This window comes from Oryx dammah, unplaced genomic scaffold (assembly GCF_014754425.2).
Source record: "Oryx dammah isolate SB20612 unplaced genomic scaffold, SCBI_Odam_1.1 HiC_scaffold_2, whole genome shotgun sequence".
Lineage (NCBI taxonomy): Eukaryota > Metazoa > Chordata > Mammalia > Artiodactyla > Bovidae > Oryx > Oryx dammah.
The window spans coordinates 38,410,243-38,422,308 of NW_024070186.1; the positions used below are offsets into that span (position 1 = coordinate 38,410,243).

The 12,066-nt window shown below is 41.6% G+C and overlaps 1 pseudogene; it reads right to left on the bottom strand.

The window, feature by feature from the left end:
• Positions 1–6,000: 6,000 nt before the first annotated feature.
• LOC120858469 lies at positions 6,001–9,547 on the bottom strand (annotated as a pseudogene).
• Between the last annotated feature and the right edge of the window lie 2,519 nt (positions 9,548–12,066).

Genomic DNA, 12,066 nt, shown 5'->3' on the forward strand with positions numbered 1-12,066 from the left:
TCTATGAGTTAAAGAAGCAGAGTGGTCTGAGGCACGGGGAAAGGTGATTGGAGGTAAGGAAATGGTGAAGTAACTGCTGTTCTGCACAGGTGCAAATGGCCGTGCTTCCTTGTGGGACACGAGTTCTGAAAATGGTGGCATTAGTATGTTCTGAGGGTGAGGGTTTTGTCCCTCTGATCTCAAAAGGTCACCCATCAGATACTTGAGCAGGCCCAGTGGAGGGCTCAGTGGTGTCAGTGGGTTTGAACTGGATGAGAGGTGATTCTGAGTTCCTGAAACACAACTTGAGCACACATACTAAGGTGCCCATGTTGGAGATACTATTTATAGGAGGTGGTGAAGGGAGTCTTTTTTTTTTTTTTTCAATTAATTAATTTATTTTTGGCTGTGCTGGGTCTGTGCTGCACATGGGCTTCTCACTGCGGTGGCTTTTCTTGCTGAGGAATGCGGGCCCAGGAGCTGTGTTTCTTGAGCTTAGTTGTCCCTGGTCATGGGGGATCTTCCTGGCCCAGTGTCCTGTACATTGACAGGTAGATTCTTAACCACTGGACCACAGGGAAGCCCCTTTATTTATTTTTTAATAATACACAAGATCAAAGTATTTTTTTCTGGCTGTTTATATAGATAAATATGCATACTTAAGGACATAACAAACTAAATACAGCTCTGAGAGGAAAAGAGAGGATTATTATATTAAAAATGTTTTTTTATGAGGAGTACATTTCCATATTACTTGATTTTAAAAATCAATACTTGCAATTTTAAATCCTTTTTTCATTGAAAAATAATGAGAATATAAGTATCTTCCTTATAAGCAGCAATTACTAAATTCTACAAAGGCTAAGACATCTAGGCTGTCATATTACTAAGTTTTTCACATTTGTGAATGCTCTGGTTAGCTTTAAGAGGAAGCTAGGAAAACAGACCACTACTTTGGGAGATTTATATGTCACTAGCAGATACTGGAAGAAATTCAGAAAAGCAAGGCCTGGAGGGACCATGGTGGGTGGAGAAATCAGCCCCAGGAAAGCAAGCACCCTTTGGGAAGCAGCTGAACAGGGTTAGGGGAAGACCCAGGTCATGTATGACAGGTTTCATGAAAGAGGAGCTAGGGATGGGCTCTCTGGCCTCAGTAAGGAGATCCAACTTGGTTGGAGCAGTTGGATGCTGCAGTCACTCGAATTCCTCTGTGTATGGAAAAACCTTCCAACCTTCCCTGCCACTGTGTCTTAGACTAGCTGTCGTAGAAGGGTCCACTCATCAGACAGGGGGCAAGATGCCCTTAAAAGGACTTTCAGATGTTCCTTTATCTTCTATAACGTCTTTTCTTTTTCTTTTAGGCACATTAATTTTAGTCTGGAATATAGATAATAGAAGAACCATTGAGCTGGCATATTTTTCCCTCAGTAAGTTACCCCAGTAAGTTACCCCAGTAAGTTCAAAGACATCTACTGTATTCACTTCAAACAGATCCATCTCCAGTTCTCACTCTGCCGTTCACTAGATGTGTGATTGGGAATGAGTTGCACACTCTTTCTGAACTCCCATCTTTCCTACTTGTAATATGAAGGTTATAATAATTAAATTTCAGGGCTCCTCTTCCAGCCTGACACAGTGTAGGCATTTAAAGAAAGTTAGCATCCTCCCCTGAGACAATGAAAACGGTGTTAGTAAATGTCCATTGTTTCTTTGTTTTCTTCTCAACAAATGACTAGAACTGACTTCCATTTTGGGAATTGGGGTGGGGAACACTTTGTCTTGGATAATATACTCTATGGCTCATCCATAGGGGGAGAAGGCAATGGCACCCTACTCTAGTACTCTAGTCTGGAAAATTCCATGGACAGAGGAGCCTGGTAGGCTGCAGTCCATGGGGTCTCTAAGAGTTGGACCCGACTGAGCAACTTCACTTTCACTTTTCCTTTCATGCATTGGAGAAGGAAATGGCAACCCACTCCAGTGTTCTTGCCTGGAGAATCCCAGGGATGGGGGAGCCTGGTGGGCTGCTGTCTATGGGGTTGCACAGAGTCAGACACGACTGAAATGACAGCAGCAGCAGCAGCATCCATAAGGAAATTTGGCTTCCCAGGTGGTGCTAGTAGTAAAGAACCTACCTGCCAATGCAGGAGACATAAGAGACGCAGGTTCAATCCCTGGGTCGGGAAGATCTCCTGGAGGTGAGCATGGCAACCTATTCCAGTATTCTTGCCTGGAGAATCCTATGGACCTAGGAGCCTGGCTGGCTATAGTCCACAGGGTCACAAAGAGTCGGACATGACTGACACACTCATAGGCAAATTATATTTGCAGTCCTGTCCTTCTTTTCCTGCTTAGCCCTCAGTAGGTTAGTTTTTTGGCACAGCAGAATTTGATGTTGGTCATCATTATTTGACTATGTTCTTGGTTGGTAGCCCAGAAACATAATGTGACTGATTTAGAGAAGCTTCGTTGAATTTTGTCCCAAGATGTGAGCACAAACACCTTGGACAGAATTTGAATTCTCCTCTGGTTTTCCTCTTTCATAGCTGAAAATAAGTTGAAGAAATAAACTGAGCACATAAAACTATGCATAAAGACCCAATGATAATGGAACTTTATGTTTGTAAAAAGCTTTACAATATTTAAAATACCTTACAGAAAAAAAAAAAATTTACCCAATGTAATCTTCAAAACACTGTCCCCTAACTTCCACCCCTCATACTTGTTTCACAGTTGAGGTGTGGACAGCTCAAAAGGTCAGGTAAGTAGCTGCAGGATGTAAACTCCCCAGTTATGGAGCCAGGATTCAAATATAAATCACTGGACTCCAAGTCAAATGTTTCTTTCAAGTAACCTTACTTGTCCCCATAATTTAGCTCAGTTGGTAAGGAATCTGCCTGCAATGCAGAAGACCCCAGCTCAGTTCCTGGCTTGGGAAGATCTGCTGGAGAAGGGATAGGCTACCCACTCCAGTATTCTTGGGCTTCCCTTGTGGCTCAGCTGATAAAGAATCTGCCTGCAATGAGAGAGACCTGGGTTCAATCCCTGGGTTGGGAAAATCTCCTAGAGAAGGGAAAGGCTACCACTCCAATATTCTGGCCTGGAGAATTCCATGGACTATTTAAGTCCATGGGGTCTCAAAGAGTCTGACATGACTAAGTGACTTTCACTTTCACATACTTCTATATATCCACAAATGTTAAGTTTTGCTCAGAATGTATGATGCTAACCATATCTTCCAACAAGGCAAACAAATGGAATATAAATGGTGTGGGGACAAGACAAGGAGTTTAAAAACAAGAGGAATGTGCCAGCAACTTTCACACCCATTTCTATTTTTTCTATTACATTTACCAATAATCACTGTTTGTTGAAATGGCCATCAGATTTTCCTTAGCTGCCTTCTAAACACTGGTTCTAATTGTGTCGGCCAATCTGGAAAGGGAAGTTTACTAAGCTGTTTTTCTAGAGGAGGAAACTGAAACTTGAGTGCTTTAAACAACTTTCCAAAGCAAGTAGGTTTTGGGTTAGCCAAAAAGCTCATTTGGGTTTTTCCATAAGATGTTTCTGAACAAACTTTTTGGCCAGCTTGATATTAAAGCTAGAATTTAAATGAAGGCCTTAAAGGCTGGTGGATGGTCTTACTACTAAATGTTCTGCCTTGTAATCTAGATTACTCTGTAGCAAACTATCAACTAGGATATTGATATTAGAGGAAATTCAATAAGTAGAAGAGTTAGGATCCAGGACAAATGGCTGCACTTGAGATAAAGCCCTCTGTCCTTTTTGGGTTAAGACCACAGAAATTGCCAGCTTTCACAATATGGTCTAGACTTCATGAAGGACCCGATGTCCACAAAACCAGGCATAGAAGGGCATAGAGGTAAGATATGGAGGGCCAATGAGAAAGAGAAAAGCAGCCCCTGACTCAGAATTGGCCTGGCACTCACAGGTAGGCCTGGTGTTCTGTTGAACATAATTTCTAGAACACCAACATCAGACAACACCACTGGTGACCAGGATAGATCAAGATGAAAACAGGACCATTCCATAATCATGTCTGAACACACACGAGGGAGCATGAACATTGTCCAGACCTTTACAGTAACCAAGCATTCCCTTATTCTGGCCAGAACTGACAGCTACCTCTTTACCAATTACACCTTTGGTTTTAACCCTCTTGCTTAATAGACAAGATTTATGAAGACATCCAATGGTAGAATTATCCCTACTTCCTTACTGCATTCAATCCAGAGCAAGGCCTTATTTCCTTCCACACCCTCTTAAATCACTTAATGCAAGTCTTAATCCTGTAACCTCCCGAGGGCAGAGGGTCCTCTCTTGCTTATTTCCCAGGCTTATTTCTAGTTTTGTTTTTTTTTTCCTCCCCTGGATCTTTGGATAATAACTTTTTGTGCCCCGAGGCCAAGAGAACTCAGTAGTATTCAATGAGTAGGTTTCTGTATTCTTCATCTACAGAAAAAAACTCTCAACTCCCAGCCTTAAAGATCTCCAGCTTCAATGAGTACCTTCTGCTGCACCCAGTTAGATGCTGTGGTTCTGCAAGTGGAAAACCAGAGTCTCATGAAGATAAAAGGGTGGAGGGAGAGTTCAGAAGGTGCTTTCTGAAGCTCTCAGGCCTCCAAGTTGGTCTACAGATAAAAATAAATTTCTCCAAACATGTCTCTGTGTGGATTTAGTTGCTTCAGTCCTGTCTGACTCTGTGCGATCCCATGGAATGAAGACCCGCCAGGTTCCTCTGTCCATGGGATTTTTCAGGCAAGAATACTGGAGTGGGTTGCTGTTTCCTTCTCCAGAGGATCTTCTCAACTCAGGGATTGAACCCATGTCTCCTGTGTCTCCTGCATTGCAGGCAGACTCTTTCCCCACTAAGCCATGGGGGAAGAGCATTGCTCACATATATAAACCCTAGTGCCTAGAGTGACAAGTTATAAACTCTTCTACCACCAGAGCTCAAATATCTGAAGCCACATGGAAAGAACTATAGGACTAGATCTGGGTTACACAGAAGCTGGCTGACAAATTTTGGAGACTATGAGATAAAGATCTCAATATTATTGTGAATCTCTGGATGCTGTACTTGGGGGTTTCCTTGAACTAGAATTTCCCGACTTTCAGTGAAATGTTTTTTGTTTTTTGTTTTTTTGCTTTGTAATCAGTATATTAAAGAGACATTCATACACTTCAAGAATTGCTTAAATTCTGATACCATATTTAAGCTTGTGAACATATGACTTTAAACATACAATTAAAGCTATTCATCATAATTTGCTATACTACCAACATTAAGTTACAGTTACTCTGGAGCATAAGTTAAATGGTTTAAAGTAAGCCTGTAACATACCTACAAAAACACCTTCCTATCTCATATATGCAAATTACTTCTCCATGTAAAGTTCTCATCACTCTAACCTCTAAGTTTCCCTGCTCCAGAAGTCACTACTCTAAGGCTTACTGTGGTCCAAAGAGAAGAGGTGGGTGGGAAGTAACCAGGGCCAATAGTTTTATAGTAATAAAAGATGACACAGCAGAGGGAATGCAATTCTACAAGTGCAAGCCCTCAAGAAGCAGCATATTATGATAAACCCCTTCTTTAGAAAGGTATCATTTCTATCACTGATACCACAGGCTAAATTAAATTATACAGCAGGCCATCTTCAGGTAACAGTTGAGGCAATAGAATAAATGCAGAAGCATTATAATGAATCCCACTTAATACAACTATACAGACCAACACTTCTCTACAAATTAAGTTCTTTGTTTGACTGCCAGTTAAATACAGTTTTAATTTCATAGCTTAATAATTAAGGGTCATACACTGAAGTCAATACATATACCTGGCATTTCAGTCTAAGCTATTCCATGTACATAGCTGAAATCAGTTACAAAGTATGGCCTGACAAATGCTAGGGGAAATTTTTTAAAGTTGTTTTCACAAGTATTAAACTTATCTTGCACACTGAAGTCATCATACATACTGGGCAAAATCAGAGCTTTTATATTCTAGTTTATTCTTCATTTAACTTTTAAACACTACTAAAGTTGAATATTAAAACAAAAGCAAGTAGTGAGCATATTATGATTATAGTCCTTCACTCAATCACTACTGCAAATAAAACACCAGCAGTGAGTGTTATTCACAGGCCTTACCAAGAGGTCTGACACTGAACACCACCCTGAGGATGACGTTCATCATCCTCATATACATCTCCATTGTAATGGCACCGTCTGTCCTGATTTGGATCAAAGTCCACTAATTCTACCTGGTCTATTTCATCAATATCTTCTACTTCCTTCCTCTCAAGCAGAAGTTTTTCCAGCAAAGAGAGTTTATCAGCAGAGAAAAAGCCATTCTCAGGAAGTTCAGTTCAGTTCAGTCGCTCAGTCAGGTCCGACTCTTTGCGACCCCATGAAGCGCAGCACCCCAGGCCTCCCTGTCCATCATCATCTCCCGGAGTTCACTCCGACTCACGTCCATTGAGTCCATGATGCCATCCAGCCATCTCATCCTGGGTCGTCCCCTTCTCCTCCTGCTCCCAATCTCTCCCAGCATCAGAGTCTTTTCCAATGAGTCAACTCTTTGCATGAGGTGGCCAAAGTACTGGAGTTTCAGCTTTAGCATCATTCCTTCCAAAGAAATCCCAGGGTTAATCTCCTTCAGAATGGACTGGTTGGATCTCCTTGCAGTCCAAGAGACCCTCAAGAGTCTTCTCCAACACCACAGTTCAAAAGCATCAATTCTTCAGCGCTCAGCCTTCTTCACAGTCCAACTCTCACATCCATACATGACCACTAGGAAAACCATAGCTTTGATTAGGCGGACCTTAGTTGGCAAAGTAATGTCTCTGCTTTTGAATATACTATCTAGGTTGGTCATAACTTTTCTTCCAAGGAATAAGCGTCTTTTAATTTCATGGCTGCAGTCACCATTTGCAGTGATTTTGGAGCCCCCAAAAATAAAGTCTGACACTGTTTCCACTATTTCCCCATCTATTTCCCATGAAGTGATGGGACCGGATGCCATGATCTTCATTTTCTGAATGTTGAGCTTTAAGCCAACTTTTTCACTCTCCTCTTTCACTTTCATCAACAGGCTTTTTAGTTCCTCTTCACTTTCTGCCATAAGGGTGGTGTCATCTGCAATCTGAGGTTATTGGTATTTCTCCTGGCAATCTTGATTCCAGCTTGTGTTTCTTCCAGTCCAGCGTTTCTCATGATGTACTCTGCATATAAATTAAATAAGCAGGGTGACAATATACAGCCTTGACGCACTCCTTTTCCTATTTGGAACCAGTCTGTTGTTCCATGTCCAGTTCTAACTGTTGCTTCCTGACCTGCATACAGATTTCTCAAGAAGCAGGTTAGGTGGTCTGGTACTCCCATCTCTCTCAGAATTTTCCACAGTTTATTGTGATCCACACCGTCAAAGGCTTTGGCATAGTCAATAAAGCAGAAATAAATGTCTTTCTGGAATTCTCTTGCCTTTTCCATGATCCAGTGGATGTTGGCAATTTCATCTCTGGTTCCTCTGCCTTTTCTAAAACCAGCTTGAACATCAGGGGGTTCATGGTTCACATATTGCTGAAGTCTGGCTTGGAGAATTTTGAGCATTACTTTACTAGCATGTGAGATGACTGCAATTGTGTGGTAGTTTGAGCATTCTTTGGCATTGCCTTTCTTTGGGATTGGAATGAAAACTGACCTTTTCCAGTCCTGTGGCCACTGCTGAGTTTTCCAAACTTGCTGGCATATTGAGTGCAGCACTTTCACAGCATCATCTTTCAGGATTTGAAACAGCTCAACTGGAATTCCATCACCTCCACTAGCTTTGTTCGTAATGATGCTTTCTAAGGCCCACTTGACTTCACATTCCAAGATGTCTGGCTCTAGATTAGTGATCACATCATCATGATTATCTGGGTCGTGAAGATCTTTTTTGTACAGTTCTTCTGTGTATTCTTACCACCTCTTCTTAATATCTTCTGCTTCTGTTAGGTCCATACCATTTCTGTCCTTTATCAAGCCCATCTTTGCATGAAATGTTCCCTTGGTATCTCTAATTTTCTTGAAGAGATCTCTAGTCTTTCCCATTCTGTTGTTTTCCTCTATTTCTTTGCATTGATCACTGAGGAAGGCTTTCTTATCTCTTCTTGCTATTCTTTGGAACTCTCCATTCAGATGCTTATATCTTTGCTTTTCTCCTTTGCTTTTCACCTCTCTTCTTTTCACAGCTATTTGTAAGGCCTCCCCAGACAGTCATTTTGCTTTTTTGCATTTCTTTTCCATGGGGATGGTCTTGATCCCTGTCTCCTGTACAATGTCATGAACCTCATTCCATAGTTCATCAGGCACTCTATCTATCAGATCTAGGCCCTTAAATCTATTTCTCACTTCCACTGTATAATCATAAGGGTTATGATTTAGGTCATACCTGAATGGTCTAGCGGTTTTCCCTCCTTTCTTCAATTTAAGTCTGAATTTGGCAATAAGGAGTTCATGATCTGAGCCACAGTCAGCTCCTGGTCTTGTTTTTGTTGACTGTATAGAGCTTCTCCATCTTTGGCTGCAAAGAATATAATCAATCTTACCTTAAATTCAATGATTAGACGACCCTTTTCATATGGCCTACAATAAATTGGCATGCCTTCATTTAGCACACACTTGGTATCTCCATGCTTGACAATCTGACCTGGATGAGAAGTGATGACTATGGTTCGATTGTCAAGAGTAGATATTGGCTTCTGGAAGCCACACAATACCTCAACCAGCTGTATCTCCATACACATGAAAAGGTCTTCTCCTCCTCCAGTAAAAACAGCATGGTCCTTCTGATCTAAAACAATGATAATATCTCCTGGCTCCAGTCCTGCTTCTTGGTCTCCTTCACCAAGGAATTTTATCATCTGGTCATCTTTCACGCCTTTGTCAATATGAACTTTTTCTTTTCTATAACTATCTTCCTTCCATTGCAGCTTTTACATCTATCTTTAGGACTGATCCGCTCCCCTGGCCCCGGCACTCCATGCAGACTGAATTTGCTGAACCATTCCAGGTCCTATCTGATGAATTCTCATTTACATTCCAGTACTTCGACAACTGGGACTCATTCTACTGCTCCTTTACCACCTCAGCCTTCACATTTGTCACAAATCACATTCTTTGGCAAGGCTAGTTTTCTTGATGCACCATTATATAAATTTTCTAAAGTTACTATAAGTTGGTGCACAATGTTTTTACCTCTCCTCTCTCTCTGCATCCTGCCTCCTCCTCCAAAAAACATATCAAAGATGTCCATGGGGGAGCCAAAACCACCACCTGCTCCACCTTCTTTAATTGCCTGTTCTCCTCCTTTGTCATATAATCCCCTTTTCTTCGCATTAGGGAGCACTTCTAAGCTTGAGAAATCTGTTTAAACTTCTCGCCTTCATTTGGATTCTTATCAGGGCAGTACTTCAAGGCTAGTTTCCTGTAAGCCTTTTTCAGTTCTTCTTGGGTGGCATTGTGTTTGACCTCCCAAATCATCATAGTAAGTAGTTTCTTTCACCATTTTATACAGCCAGTGTGCGGCCGATGCCGGTGTCCGGAAACGCGAAGGAGCGCGTTGCTGTGCGCAGCTTGGGCAGTCGCCGCTCCTCGCCTCTCACCGAAAAGTTCCGTCAATGAAACATTTTGTATGAAAGCCACAAATGATAGTTAAAGATCCAGGAATTGCGAGAATCTACCTTGGTGAACACAGCTCATACCCTGGAAAGTAAAATTTTCTATTCTGTATCATTTTAAGATTTTACCAGGATGCTGCAGTATTCTTGCCTGGAAAATCCCATGGATAGAAGAGCCTGGCAGGCTACGCGACTGAGCAACTTCACTTTCACTTTCATGCATGCATGCTAAGTCGCTTCAGTAGCGTCCAAATCTGTGTGGCCCAATGGACTGTAGCCCGTTATTCTCCAGGCAAGAATACTGGAGCCGGTTGCCAAGCCCTCCTCTAGGATATCGTCCCAACCCAGGGTTTGAACCCACATCTCTTACATCTTCTGCATGTGTGGGTGGGTTCTTTACTGACTACACCACCTGAGAAGCCCTTTCACTAGGATATCTATCCTTAAACAATATGTTTTTTATTTTGGAAGAAAAAATAATAGCAAACATAAACCTGTTTGTGTTCGGAAAGAGCAACAGTGCCACTATTTTTCCTGAGAGAAGATAAGCTGAAAGTCTCTGAGTCACAGTCTGGTTCCACTCCAGCTCTCAGGAGTGGAGTGCCCTTATGGAGAACAGAAAGAGCAGGAACATTAGGAGCACATGGTTAAGCCAAACCAAATACAGATAGAAATTGCGGCCAGGCTTACTGGCCTGAGGTCAAAACAATAGGATATTGGCATCAGGGTTCTTGGTGATGACTGTCCTGGGCATTTCTGTCTCTCAAGGCACACCATTCCGGTGGGCTGGTCCCTTTACGTGTGGTGAACAAGTTTTATTCTAGAACATTCTTTCCTTTCTTTCAGGGGCTTCCCCTGACCTCTCTCCTATGCTTTGTCTTTTGTTTCCTGAACCCTATTTTTTCCTCTTCTTGGAGTAAGAATAATTCTTTCATTTTGGTGAAGTGTATTCTCTCCTGGGGGGCTTCCCATGGCTCAGATAGTAAAGAATCTGCCTGCAATACAGGAGACCCCGGTTTGATTCTTGTGTCAGGGAAGATCCCCTGGAAAGAAAATGGCTACCCACCCCATTACTCTTGCCTGGAGAATTCCATGGATGGAGGAGCCTGGCAGGCTACAGTCTGTGTGGTTGCAGAGTCAGACATGACTGAACGACTAACACACACATATCATAGAAATAATTTCCTTCAGAATTTAAAAGGCACTGCTCCACAGTCTTTATCTAATAGAGCTGTTCAGAAGCTTAAAGCCAATATGATTCCCTACATTTTCTATGTTTCTATATGACTTGTTCTTTTCTCTCTGGAAGCATATAATCTATCCTCTTTCAGTTGGGGAGAGGGTAGTTTAAACTTCATTTGGTCTATTCTTTCCATCTGGATACTCATGCTCTTCAGTTTCATGGAATTTTCTTGAATTATAATGATTTCTGCCCTCCATTTTTTCTGTTGTAGAAATTCATTATTTAGTATTCAACTTCTCAGACTGACTGGTTATTTTTCTTAGTTCTCACACAGTTAAAAATATATTTTTTTCTTTCTGCTCTAATGTCTGAATAATACCTTGACTTAATTTTCCCAATCTTCTACTGAGATTTTGTTTATGCTATCTTATTTTTAATTCCCCAGAGCTCTTCTTTTGTCCTATGAATATTCCTGCTAAAATAGCTTTCTTCTTCTTTTTTTTTTTTCATGAGCACAGAATCTTCTCTTATCTTTCTAAGGAATGAGTGATAATTTGTTTTATTTTTCTTTTAGGCTTTCTTTTCTGCAAGTTGGTTGCCTCCAAATTGGTGTTTATTTAAATTTGTTTTGATCTCTGTCTTTCCTGTAGGAGGCTTTCATCAGATATCTGGGGATCTTTGTCTATCTGCTGATGGCAATGAATGGAGGAAACAGCTGACTGGAATTGAGTGTGTGTGTGTGTGGTGGGGGCGGGGGCAGGGGGAGCTTATGGGCTCTGAACTTCACTTCTGGGTGAACTGGTCGAGCCATTTATTGAGAAATTTCACATATCATTATAACATTGAGTTCGCCAAAAATTATTTCTGGTTTTCCCATACCAGCTTATGGAAAAACCCAAATGAACTTTGGAGCCAACAAAATGCTGTCCTATGTCTACTGTGACAAATAACCATGAACTTAGTGACATAAAACATACATTTCCTGTCTTACAGTTTTGGAGAGCAGAGAGTCCAAAATCAGTGTCTCTGGACTAAAATCAAAACTCCGGCAGGCCCGGATTCCTTCTGGGATCTCTAGGCAAGAAGTCATTTCCTTGACTTTTCCAGCTTCTCCAGGCTGGCTGCATTCCTTGACTGACCCCCTTCCATCCTCAAAGCCAGCAGTACAGCAGCTTCTCTCCTCTCCAATTCCCATTTCTGTTTTTTCTGAATCTGCCACTCTTG